This window comes from Petaurus breviceps, unplaced genomic scaffold (assembly GCF_028583685.1).
Source record: "Petaurus breviceps papuanus isolate PSGF00001 unplaced genomic scaffold, PetGlider_PUasm1.0 90779, whole genome shotgun sequence".
Taxonomy (NCBI): domain Eukaryota; kingdom Metazoa; phylum Chordata; class Mammalia; order Diprotodontia; family Petauridae; genus Petaurus; species Petaurus breviceps.
The window spans coordinates 9,421,356-9,434,758 of NW_027187344.1; the positions used below are offsets into that span (position 1 = coordinate 9,421,356).

The 13,403-nt window shown below is 44.2% G+C and overlaps 2 long non-coding RNA genes across 4 annotated transcripts in view; one reads left to right on the plus strand and one right to left on the minus strand.

The window, feature by feature from the left end:
- LOC138147131 (uncharacterized) overlaps window positions 1-13,403 on the plus strand; it is a 148,447-nt gene that overhangs the window by 123,238 nt on the left and 11,806 nt on the right. The window lies entirely within an intron of this gene.
- Window positions 2,061-6,902, minus strand: LOC138147130 (uncharacterized). Of its 2 annotated transcripts, XR_011164709.1 has the most exons (3): window positions 5,975-6,275; window positions 4,367-4,623; window positions 2,061-2,852 (listed from the first exon to the last, which is right to left on the minus strand). It is a non-coding gene; the product is annotated as an uncharacterized lncRNA (long non-coding RNA). The 2 variants fall into 2 exon arrangements; XR_011164710.1 differs by lacking the exon at window positions 4,367-4,623 and having other exon boundaries at window positions 5,975-6,902.

Consider the following 13,403-nt stretch of genomic DNA (forward strand, 5'->3'; position numbering starts at 1 on the left):
GATCGAATCCCGTGTGTTTTGGGGAAAATATAATTACTTAAATTACTGGCCGTATTAATTTTTGGAAGAAGCTTTATCCACATTAGTTAAAAAAAAAAAAAAGAGTGGGCATCCTCAGGCTCTGTCCTGAGACCTCTTTTCTTATCTCATTAAATTCTCTTCATCTCTTCTCCTATGAGTTCAATTATTATATCTCTCCAGATGACTCCCAAATCTCTATGCCCAGTCCCAATCTCTCTCTTGAACTCCAGTTCCATATTCCCAACTGCCTTGAAGATAGCTTCATCTGGAAATACATTATGTCCAAAATAAAAGTAATTATATTTTCCCCAAAACACATCTTTCCTTCAAACTTCTCCATATCTATTGACAACACTCATTTTTCTAGGCACCCAGGTTTACAACCTTAGATTCCCATTTTCTCGACTACTATATCTGATCATTTGCTAAGTGTTGTCCATTCTACTTCCACCACCTCCCCCATACATACCCCTTTCTCTCCACTCATGTAGCCTTCACCCTTTGTCACATGGACTAATTGTGCCCGACTGTAGTAGAGCCTTCCAACCTCATAGTGGTCTTCACTGCATCTTGACCTCAGTATAATAATGTCATTTTGGTCTTCAAGGAGGAAGGACAACCAACCCTTTATGGTCTCTCACATTGGACCCTTGCCATAGTTTCTCAAATGATCTCCTTTCTCCCACTGTCACTCTCTTCAATCCATCCTCCATGGACTTGCCAAATTGATATTTCTAAAACACAGATCGGATTATGTCACTCTTCTTTTTGGTTTTGGTTTTTGTTTTTGTTTGTTATTGCTTTTTGGAAGGGGGAGGGCAGGGCAATTGGGGTTAAATGACTTGCCCAAGGTCACACAGCTAGTGTTAAGTGTCTGAGGTCAGATTTAAACTCAGGTCCTCCTGACTCCAGGGCAGGTACTCTATTCACTGCACCACCTAGCCGCCCTTCACCCTTCTGCTAAAACATCTTTGATGGTTCCTTATTACTTTTTTTTTTTTAAGCAATTGGGATTAAGTAACTTGCTCAAGGTTACACAGCCAGGTGTTTCTGGGTGGGTGCTAAGTGTCTGAGCCCGGATTCGATCCCAGGTCATCCCGACTCTGGGGCCGGTGCTCTTACTCACTGTGCTACCCGGCCACCCCTTGTTCATGCAAACTCTTTAGCCTGGCACTTACAGCCCTCCATACTCTGGATCCCACCTACCTTACTAATCTTTATTTATTACTATAATTCCCCTTCACACACATTCCCAGGCAAACTGGTCTACTGGCTATTTCCATTTCTTAATTCCAATTCCTAATCTTTACACAGGCAGTCCCCAAGTCTAGAATGAATTCAAAAGGTTTTGAGCTAGAAGCAGGAGTGTGCTGGGGCCAGCTCATACCAGCTTGAGAGAACCAATTGTTAAATTTTCAGTGTGAGCATTACATGCTGGAAGTTGGCAAATGCTACAAATCAGGGCTTGATTTGTTGATTGTCTAAGGTCTAGACAATCTAGACAAGTCTAGACTCTAGACTTAAAGAAATGATGGAAAAACTGTTAAACATGAAGATTAAACTTTAAAATGTAACTGTACACATTCTTTTTTTCCTGGAGAGCTAGTTGTTAAACATTTACCAGCATACCCCTGTCTGGAAGATACCTTAGAGTTCAACCCCAGTTGAGGAAACTGGAGCCCAGAGAGGTTAAGTGATTTGTAGAATTACACAGATATTAAGGATACTATGCCTCAGTGGCCTGTACACCTGAAACCTCCTCACCCTGGCATAGCCATTGGTCTCTGTGACCTTCTTATCCTGGAATATCCCTTTACCATGTCAGCTACCTCTGTCCATTGCAGAGTTCTTCCTGGGACCTTCATTTTGAAAAGTCAGGCCAGCCATCCTTCATTCATGACCCAGCTTTGTTTCTGACTTTCCAGGCTTTGACACAATGGCTCCCTCCAGGTACTTCCCCCCCCCCCACTCCCCACCTCTTTTTCAGCTCTTTTGTCTGTTGTCTTCCCTCTTTGGAGTGTAAATTCCTTGAGGGCAGGGGCTGCTATTTTTTTTTTATTTATATCCCCAGTGCATAGCACCTGCCTGGTACACAGTAAGCACTTAATAAATGCTTGTTGCCTCGCCTTGCTCAGGTCTTCCTAACTCAAAGTTTAGTGTTCACATCAATATACTGTATTGCTTCTCACCTCATCTCTTCCTCTAGGAATCTCTCTCTCCCTTCCAGAATCATCCTGCATGTCACCTCCCCCAATGCACAATAGTTATATTTTTATATACTTTGTATCTACTTCTCTGTGTACATGTCATATTCCTCTCATAGAACATAAGCTTCTTGAGGGTAGGGACTGTTTTGTTTTATGTCTTTATAGCTCCAATGCCTCTAGTGCCTAGCATAATGCCTAATACAGAGGAAATGCTTCATATATATATATATATTTTAATGGAATTGAATCTCCCCTCTCTGCGTCTCAGTTTCTTCATTTGTAAAATGAAGAAGGCAATTGAACTAGGTGGCCTGTCAGGCCATTTCTAGCTCTAACATTCTGTGATGTCAAGTGGTCAAACACACAATCTTTGAGTTAGAAAAACACTTTGGGAATTACCCATCTAGTCCAGTCTCCCTCCCTCCCACTGTAGGAATGGCTTCCGGATGCTCATTTAATCTTTGCTCAAACGCCTCCAGTGGTCGGCATCTCTCTCCTGATTGAGGGATCATGTTCTGTTGTTGGGCAGTTCTTCTTTTTAGAAAGTCTTTTCTAATCTTGAGCTGAAATCTGTCTCCTGACCTTCCTTCCCTGGGAACACAGAATTGGCTTCTTCTTTCTCATCTGGGCAAAGAAAAAAAAAATCAGTGGGGGCAGGGGGAGAGATAAGAGGGTCCTGTGAAAACTAGCCATATGTGTATTGGAAGAACTAAAGGCTTCAGTACAATTCTCAAAAAACTATGAGAGCACAGAGAACACAACTGCCCCGGGTGCATTTTAGGCAACCAAAAGCCCACTGTGGAAGAGAGGAAAACGAAAATTGTCCAGGTCAAAGGTTAAATTTCAAGAAGGAAGAGTTGGTGGGTGTCATTATTTGTCCTTCTTGATGCCCCAAAGCTTCAAGATTCCCTTTGTTGATTGGATTTCAAATTCAGGGAGAAAGAATGAAGAGTATGAGGTGAAGGTTGGAAGTGGGAGTGGAGGAATCAGAAAGAGGTGAAGGGAAAGCAAGGAGAGAGAGGGGGGCCTTGTGTAAAAGGGGAGGGGGGAGAGGGGCGAGGGAGGGAAGGAGGGAAGGAGGGGGGGAGGGGGGGAGGGAGGGGGGGAGGAGGGAGAGGGAGGGAGAGGGGGAGGGGGGAGGGGAGAGAGAGAGAGAGAGAGCAAGTGAGAGAACAAGGAGGAGAGATGGGGTGTCTGGAGGTGGGGAAGAAGGAGAAAGGACACACAGGAGAGTCAGGAAAAGAGAGGAAGAGGGAGAGACCCAGAGAGCATGTGTGAAAGTCAGAGTGGGGGGGGGGCCCTCTTTGATTCCATGTGCCTCATACCAGACACTGTCTAGACTGTAGCAATTATTGTCAGCTCAGAACACCCAGGCACTGCCATTTCAGCTGAAAGGGAGCTTAACAAAGAGGGGGGGAAAAGAAAGAAGGAAAACACACACACAACCTTGCTAGTAGAGCCAGGCTTTTTGCAGTTGAAGGGCTCTCCCTCCCTTCCCCTTCCCTCCTTGCCCCCACTTTTCTGTTTCTGGGGTAAAGACTTGCTCCATGGGAGGGGTGGTGGTGGAGGGATCTACAGAGTGTTAGAGAAACATTTTACAGCTTGACCAAGGCAACTCCTGAGTGGGGTCTGATAAGGAAAATATTTCTCCCCTAAATGCTCAGAGGGTGAAATAAGAGCTGCTTTCCTAGGGAAGGGGTATTCTTCCAACTCTTCCTGCCTTCCTAGGCTGGAGGGAGGAGGATTCCAGAAATCAATAGTAGCAGAAGGTCAAAGGTGGACAGGACCTCAGGGGTTGAGTTCAGCTGTCTCTCTTTATAGATGAGGAAACTGAGGCCTAAAAAGAAGTGATTTGCCCAAGCTCTCACTGGAACTGGAACCAGGTCTTCTGATTCCCAGTCCAGTTTTATCGGCATATTCGTTCATCTGGTCATTTATTCATTCATGCAGTTGCTACATGTCTATGACCTGCCCATCCAGCACTAGACCCTGGAAGAGATGCAAAGGTAACTGAGACATGTTCTTTGCCCTCACATGCTATCTGTTATAAAGAAAATTATAAAAAAAAAAAACAAACCCAAGGACACAAGAGAATCATAGGTTTATGGATTTTCAGAGATGAAAGGAGTTTTACTGACCATCTAGTCTTGCCCCCTCATTTTTCAGAGGATGAAAACAAGGCCTCAAGAAGGGAAATGACTTGCCCAAGATCACACAGTTGTATCAGAGATAGGACATGAACCCAGGTCTGCTGACTCTCGTATTCAGTATTCTTTCCACTCTGCCAGGCTTCCTCTGTTAGATATTTATTCATTTTTCTTTTGAAAGTTTTTTTCTGGTCTTCAAGATTTAAATTCTGTGGCACGAAACCTTATATTTCTCTTTCCAGTGCTCTCTTCATTATATTTGTAGAGATGTTGAAAGAGACAAAATGACAGTAAGAATTCAGTTAAGAAGCAGCATTATGGAGGCCTTGTCCTCCCTCTTGAGGGAAGGTACTTAAGATGCCCATACTGAAAGTCCCAAGTCCTCTCTCAGGATTTCAATCCACAGGAAGAATGAGCCAGATACAGATGCAGCTGCCACCCAGGTAGTCTCTGCAGCACCCAAGGAGGTATTTGTGCCAAGGGTGTCTTCAGGGGCTGTGGCTGGCAGCTGGTAATGGACTTTGGAGAAAGTGAGTGAGAGTGGGGGCAGAAATTAAGCGATTACCCTTGATAGTCCACTCTTCCCCTTCACTTCTAACAGAGCTCCCTAAATAGAAGAGAAACTGAGTCTGGGAATGGAGCCAGAAAATCAGAGGAAAGAGGTGTGAGGGCAAGATTAGAAGCAAGAAGAGAAGGGGGGTGGCACGCAGATCAGAAGGAGCTGGAGAAAAGAGTTCTGTTCCCTTTAGCTTTCATTTTTTCTTCCTCTTTATTCTTCTCCCCCCCCCCATCTCCATCCCCCCACCTCAGTCTCTTTCACTCTCCAGTTCTTTAAAAAAATCCAAAAAACTGTTTTAAAAGTCCCTGTGCTTTCCATTCTTGTCCCCTCCTCTCCCAGTGAAACTTCTTTCACTATTTGGGGAAAAAGTTTTAGGGGGGCAGCTGCTCAGGCTGAGACAGGATTTCACTTGAAAATAACACCACCTGAGTGAGCAACACCTCCTTTCCGCCTCTTCCTTCCTTCCTTCCCTCCCCCTCTTCCCCCCTAGTTGTTCTGCTAACAGTTCAGCCTGCTAAACCCATAGAGTGAGGGCAGCAGTCAAAGGCTATCAGAGAGACCTCCCTGCCCCCACTCCCAGTCTCAGGCCAACATTTTCTGCGCTGGTCTTAGGAGGGAGGAAGCCTCCTGCTGGAGACATGCCTATCCACAAACTCTCCTGATTCAGGTGAATGATAAGCCGGATACCCTTGCATGCAGCAGCTGTTAACCACTAGTGGATTTATTAGCATGATGTAGAACCAGGATCTAGGCATGAGGTCTGTGAGAGGAGAGGAAGAGAGACAGACAGGCAGGCAGGCAGACAGACAGATACAGACACACACACACACATACACACACACACACACAGAAACAGAGACAGAGACAGAATCAGAGACAGAAACAGAAGCAGAGACAGAGAAAGACAGCGGGAGAGGGCTTGAGAGCAGCCTCATTGAAATGCACTAGAGAAATGCCATTGGGACCCAGGGGATGAAAATCGGAGGGATCCGGAAAGACACCTTCTCAAAGGGGCTCAGAAGACAGGGACCTGTACTTACTTAGAGGAGGAGTTCAGCATTTAATGGGGGGAGGGAGAGACCAAACCGGGGAATTCTCAGAGGGCCAGCAAGGCTCTAGGGAGAAGCAGACCGGAATGAAATCGAATTCCATTTCATGTGGAAACAGCATTGTTTTGAAGAAGAAGCAAGTCCTCCAATTTAGGAATGGGGGCCACACAGCGCCCTAATACCCGCCTTTGCAGAAGCGGGACTAGCTCAGCAGTGTCAGATGTGTGGGCCCCAAAGGATTGTTAAGTAACCCAGCAGCAAGATCTGGCGCGGGGGAGGGGACTAAACGGGTGGGAAGGGGGACTCCGAGAGCATATCCTTTGCCCTTCTCCAGTTACCCCTCCCTTGGTCTCTCAGAAAGGTCAGGACTTCCACGTTATTATTAACTAGCTTCTCTTTATTTATTAACCCTTTTGGAGAAACCCAGTTCCTCTTGGCTGATGGGAAATGAGTGAGGCCCAGGAACCCCCAGACTCCTTGTGTCACAGCAGCACACAGCTTGCTCAGCTGGCTGAACAGTCTTTCCAGCCAGAATTTCTCCCATGGAGCACGTCCCCTCACTCTCCACCCTCTTGTCTTTGAATTGTCTCTAGCCCCAGCGTCCCTAAGGCAGGAGCAGCTGCATCTCATGACTACTAACAATTTATCTCCTAAATTATAAGATCCTTGAAGGCAGGGATGGCATCTTCATTATCCCCCTATGGCATCTCAAACAGCATTCCGGATGTAGTAGGCTCAGTTAGTGTTTGTTAAAAGCATGAATGAATGTTGATGTGTTGACAGGGAGAACAACCCCCTTTTAGCCTGCTCCCTGTGAAATACCATTCTAAGGCAGAAAGTCACCCAGAAATGCCATGCTGGGTGAGAGTGGTGTTCTGTCTTCCTGTGGCAATGAGGAATGTTTTTGTAGGAGGTGGCAGCTGCTTTCTGTGAAATTAAGGACAACAGTAATAACAACTCACATTAACATAGCACTCCAGGGTACAAAATCCCTTTTGCCTCTCCTTATGGCAGTTCCCATTTTACAGATGGGGAAACTGAGACTTGGAGAGGTTAACTATAGGCAGCTAACTGGAATAGTTAGACATGACCGAAACGACTGAATGACAAGAATAACAACAAAAAACCTGGAATAGTAGAAATGTCCTGTATTTGAAATCAGAAAAACCTGAATCCAAATCCTATTTCTAACTGTCATTATTAGGCAAGTTACTCAAACTCTTCAAGCTTCAGTTTTCCCAAATGTAAAATGGGGAAAATATAATAGTACCTACCTCAAAGAATTATGAGGGTTGAAGGAGATAATGTATGACAAATTTCTGCAAAGTGCTTTATAAATGTTACCTAATATTATTAAGTGACTCACCTCTGCTTGTGCAGCCAATAAGTAGCAGAGACTGAACTCTACCAAAGCCTGTGTTCTTTTCACAATTACTAGTTATTGTTGTTCAGTCATTTGGGGTTTTCTTGGCAGATACTGTAGTGGTTCCCCCTTTTCTTCTCCAGATCATTTTCTGGACAATGAGGAAACAGAAACAAACAAGATGAAGTGATTTAAGTGGCATAGCTAGTAAGTGTCAGAGGTTGGATTTGAACTCAGTTCCTCTTGATTCTAGGGTGCTATAGCCATTCTGCCTCCTAGATGTCCACTACTACTAGTAGGGGCTCACATTGAAGTAGTGCTCCAAGGTTCACATGGCATTTTCCTTACAAAAACCCCCCAACTTAAGTAGGTGTAAGATTTTCACTCCCATTTTACAGATTAAGAAAGTGAGGCTCTAAGAATTTCCCAAGATGATAGATAGGCTCAGCGTGTTTTTAGACCTGGAAGGGTCCTTGAACCACCCCTGGTCCAACTCATTCATTTTATATAGTGCAGGACAATGAGGTCAGTAGAGAGTAGATGACTTACCCCATGTCACATAGGTAATAATGTTGAAATAGGGCACTGCACCCAGTCCCTGCCCCCCATGCCAAGGGTAGTGTTCTTTCTATCCTGCCAAGTTAGAACCCACCTCTCTACGCCCATAACCATCTTTTGTATTAGAATCAGTCAATCAACAAGCATTTGTTAAGTATGAACTTAGTACACTGCTAAGTGCTAGGCTTACCGTGTTTCCCCGATAATAAGACCTATCCCGAAAATAAGCCCTCCCCTTACTGTGTAAGATTCCTCTAAAATAAGCCCTCCCCTGAAAATAAGCCCTATTGAGATTGCTACTGTAGTGAAGGTGATCCCCTGCGCTACACGCTACATTACGGTACCCTCTGTATGCACCTTCCCCCCGCCGTGAAACGCACGCCGCACTCCGAGCTGCATCCAGTCAGAGCTGCAGCAGTGAGTGCATCATCCTGTTCTTCCCCAGTGATTTGCTTATTGAATAAAGGTACATTTTTTTGTTCACATTTACCTGTTTATTAAAATTGCTGTCAATGTTCATTAAAATAAGCCCTCCCCTGAAAATAAGCCCTCTGGTGTTTTTCTGTCCAAAAAAAAATTAATAAGACAGTGTCTTATTATCGGGGAAACCCGGTATATAAAGGCAGAAACAGGGTCCCTGCCCTCAGGGAGTGAGCTCACACTCTAATGAAGAAGACACCTTGTAGATACCTACATCCAAGGGTTGCTGGTAAATGTTTGGAGTGGGGAAGGTATAGATGTGCACTCAACACATTAAGTTTAATTTGCATTTTTAATATTTTCCCCATCACTTTCTTAATCAATGAATCAAGTCCTGGTTGGTTTGCCAATATTCTAGGTGTAAACAATTTAACAATAGACTCTCACATAGCCTTAGAGCTGGCTCCAGCACACCCCTAGATAAGCTAGGAGTTTGGGACTGGACTAGTGATGTTATTGTAGAAGGGGAGCTCCCCAGGAGGAGCTTGACTTGTCCCAAAGCAGAGCAGCACCTTCTCTGGAATCTTGGAGAGTTGTCTCTGGCCTCTGGAAGATCAGTAACTGCTCAGACAGCCAGTATGTGACAGAGGCAGGATTAGAAGCTAGGCTTTCTTTGTTCAAAATGCCAATTTTCCATCCACTATGTCATGCTACCTTTCATAGGCTAAAAATCACTCACTAATAATCTTTTTTTTTTAATTAAATTTTATGTTTATTTTTAGTTTACAACATTCATTTCCACAAGATTTTGAATTACAAATTTTCTCCCCATCTTTCCCCTACTCACCACCCCAAAACATCAATCCCACTGAATACCCCCTCCCCCAATCTGCTCTCTCCTATATCCTCCCCCATGCCCCCTCCAACTTTCTGGTAGGGCAAGATGGATCTCTATCACTAATAATCATTAATAATAATGATGATGATAATATTGTACATTTGTACAGAACTTCAAAGCTAAAAAAAAGTTTTGCATACATTATCCCATTTGTTAATGCTTCTGTGTGAAGTATTTCAGGATATAAACTACACACAGCTTGGTAACTATAAGTATACCCCATGGTTACAGAATTTAGCTTGGGAGATGTCTTACTTGAGAAAAGCTTTGGTTCTATATCGTTCAGCCCTTCCTAGCTTGAGATTTCTTTGTCTTCCCAGGAAGTCTGATTCAACTTCCAGAGGTCAGGAGCAGAGAGGACAATCTATCCTGGGATACATATAGGTTGTACATTCAAGACAAACTATGGGCCCAAAGCTGGGTTGTAATGACCAAGAACAGGTGAATATTCCTAGTATCTAGGGGTCAGGCAGCCCAATCCAAGGTCCAGTGAGACAACCAAAACTTAGCAGGTTGCCAACCATGAAATATTGGGGGGGTTTGAGGGAGAGGAGGAGGGAGAAGATGGGGAGAGAGTCATAAATGAAAAGAAAGGGTTGTGGTATCAAGGTCAGGCTGACCTTGATCTTTGAGTCAGTGCATCTAACTGGGGTGAAGAGAACCTGTGTGGGACAGGAAAAGCACTTCTTGCCAATTAGATGGCCCTTCTGTAAAACATGATACATCCACATATGTGGGGAGAGGACTTTGCTTGCCACACAATGATCTCAGCTACTTAGCTTGATGCTCCCCCCACCCCCTTCCCCTCAGCAGGGTACTCCTAGATTCCTATAAGACAGCAATATTGACTCTTTCAGTAATTTGTCTAAACCCTTCTTTGACTTCTTGGTATATTCAGGCAGAACTATCTCTTGTGGGTAATTAACCCACACCACGCATTTGTTCCCCACTGTGTAAAGTCAAACTTCATCTTGTTTGTCCTAAAATGACCTCTTTCAAACTTCAAGAGGGCCTTCCTTACTTCCCAATATTCCCAAGACCATGGGATATAAGTTAGAAGACACTTCAGAGACCACCTAGCAAAACCCCTTCTCAAATCACCAATCCACCAACAGTAGCTCTAAAATATGGTCACCTGTGCCCTGCTTAATCACCTCTAGTGATGGGGAGGGCGTCTTGCCAAGTACCTCACTCTCATCTTGGACAGGATCATTGTGAGGAAGAGTTTCTCTGTATGTGGGGCTTCCATGCTCTATTCATTAGATTACAAAATGGGAGTTGGAAGGGACGTTGGCTAGTACATAGGCTAATTTCCTTAGCATCTACCCCTCCCCCCAAGTTTGATCACACCCATTACTCCTAGTTATGCCCTCGGGGGCCAAGTAGATCAAGTCCCATCCCCCTTCCCCAGGACAACCCTTCAGATACTTAAAAGACAGAGCCTGAGCCCTGGAAGTCTTCCCCAGGTTAAATAACCTTAGTTTCCTACACTTAACTTCCCAAGGGTATGGCATGGTTACAAGTCTCCTCACCATTCTGGCTGCCCTGCTCTGGATCTACTCCAGCTTGTCAGCATCCCTTATGAGATATGAACAAGTATGTGCTAACCCTCTCCATTCTTCTGTGGATTTTTATGGAGCAGCTCTATCATCTTTTTGGGCTGAAGAAACTGAGTAGTGGAGCAAATTCTTGGACATAAGATGGCTCCAGGACAGGAAATATGAACATATTTCTTTGATCATACTTGAGGTGAACTTTCCGAGTCCAAAAAATGTGACAATGAGAACTATTAAAATCAAGGCCCTCAGTCAGGGTAGGTTCTCCTGGCTCATGTTCCAGGGGCTTTGTTAGTGACCCCATTGCAAATTGAATCTAACAAGTGTTCCTAAAGCATATGCAAGGAACTAGGCTAGGAGTTAGGAACTGGGAAACCAGTCCCTGTCCTCAAGAAGCTTACATTTGACTGGAGGAATACAATAATTTTACCAATAAGTTAATGCATGATCATTTGAGGAGAGATCATGGAGTCTCTAGGGTCTTATGTGAATTTAGTGCTACCCCAGTTCTGTCAGATAAAATCAGTGTCCAGTGGCTGGACTATAGGGCTTAGGGGTCAGGAAGGTCAAGTTCAAATTCTTACTCAGACATGATCTGGCTAACTCTGGGCAAGTCACTAATCCTTTCTTGGACTTAGTTTTTTCATAAGAGCAGAAATAGTCTATCAAAGTTGATCTTTGCACAATGTTGTTGTTGCTGTGTACAATGTTCTCCTGGTTCTGCTCACTTCACTCACAATCAGTTCATGTAAATCTTTCCAGGTTTTTTCTGAAATCTGCCACTCATCATTTCTTTTTTTTTGTTTGTTTTTTTGTTGTTTGTTTTTGGTGGGGGAGGAAGGGCAGTTGGCGTTAAGTGACTTGCCCAGGGTCACATGGCTAGTTTTTGTGTTAAGTGTCTGAGGCCACATTTGAACTCAGGTCCTCCTGACTCCAGGGCTGGTGCTCTATTCACTGCACCACGTAGCCACCCTGACTCATCATTTCTTCTGGAACAATGGTATTCCATTACATTCATATACTTGTTTTCTTAACTTGTTCAGCCATTCCCCAACTGGTGGGCATTCCCCCAATTTCCAGTTCTTTGCCACCACAAATAGTGCCCATTTCAAAGGGCTGTTGTGAGAATTGAATAAGGTAAAATATATTAAGTACAGCATCTTATTATTAATAAAACCCCTTACAATTTTAACATACTCCACAATAACCTAGGAAGGTGAGGAGGGCATCAGGAGACAGTTGTCCAGTTTGGCTTTACCACAGAATGTAAGACAAGAGTTATGTGAAATAATGTTAGAAAGGTATATTGGAGTCAGATTTTGGTAGTTCTTAAATGTCAGGCTAGGCAATAGGGAACCACTTAGGGCTTTTGAGCAATGGAGCGAGAGTCAGAATTATGCCTTAGGAAGATTATTTCAGCAGTTCTAGGAAGGACAGATTGGATGAGACCAGTTAGAAGGCTATTTCAGTGGTCCAACCAAACTCTCCTTCTTGCTAAATCAAGGAATGGGTTTGATGGACCTTGGTCAGAGGTGGGGCCCCTTGGCTATTGGCTCTTTTCTGTGATATGCTCCTCTCTCTTAAAGATTGCATATGACAGAGGGGGATTCCTTGAGCCCAAACTGGCAAGAGATGTACTAGAGAGTGAACGAAAAAGGACACACACTAAGGCTCTCTGAGGGCTCCCTTCCCTCCTTCAAGTATTTATTAAGCACCTATTACATGGAAGACTTCAATCAATGCCCTCCAAGGGTTCTCCCAATCCAGGAACTTCCCTTGAGATCTTTATTGCAAATGAAAAGAGGGAAAACTTATTGATGTGACCAAGGATAACAGTAAGACTTGGGAAAGGATAGAGGCCTCTTTTTTTGTAATGACACAAGGCCTTCAAGAGGTGATGGTTGAATTATTCTTTTTTTTTTAAGCAATCGGGGTTAAGTAACTTGCTCAAGGTTACACGGCCAGTTATTTCTGGGTGTGGTGCTAAGAGCCCAGATTTGATCCCCAGGTCATCCCGACACTGGGGCCGGTGCTCTTACTCGCTGAGCCACCTGGCCGCCCCCTGGTTGAATTATTCTTGAGCTAAATTTAACACTTGTGGGAGAGTTCTCCTAGATGCACAACCAGCTGAGATTTGGGGTGGGCAGGTGGGGAAATTCCAGGTTTGTAAATCTAGACCTTGAAAAGACCTTAGACATCATCTCACCATGCCTGCTCATTTTATAGTTGGGAAACCTAAGGCCCAGAGAAATCAAGAGATTTTTCCCCAGATCACATAGGCAGGTAGTGGCAGAACTGAGATTCCAAGCAGGATCCTCTTAACTCCAAATACCATCCTGTTTCCAAGGTTGTCAAGTGTCCTAGCCTCCACTCTTCTACTACATAGCTGTGTGAGCTTAGGCAAGTAGTTTCCCTCTCTGGGACTCCTTTTCATAGGGACCATAGAGTAGGAAGAAACCTTAGAGGTCATTGAGTCCAATCCCTTCATTGTGCAGATGAGAAAATTGAGACACATGGAAATTAAGTGACTTGTCCAAGGTCTCTTAGCTAGTAAGTGTTTCAGGCAGGGTCTTCCTGACCCAAGTCTTCCTGACTCCAAGTTCAATGTTCTATCCCTTACAACAT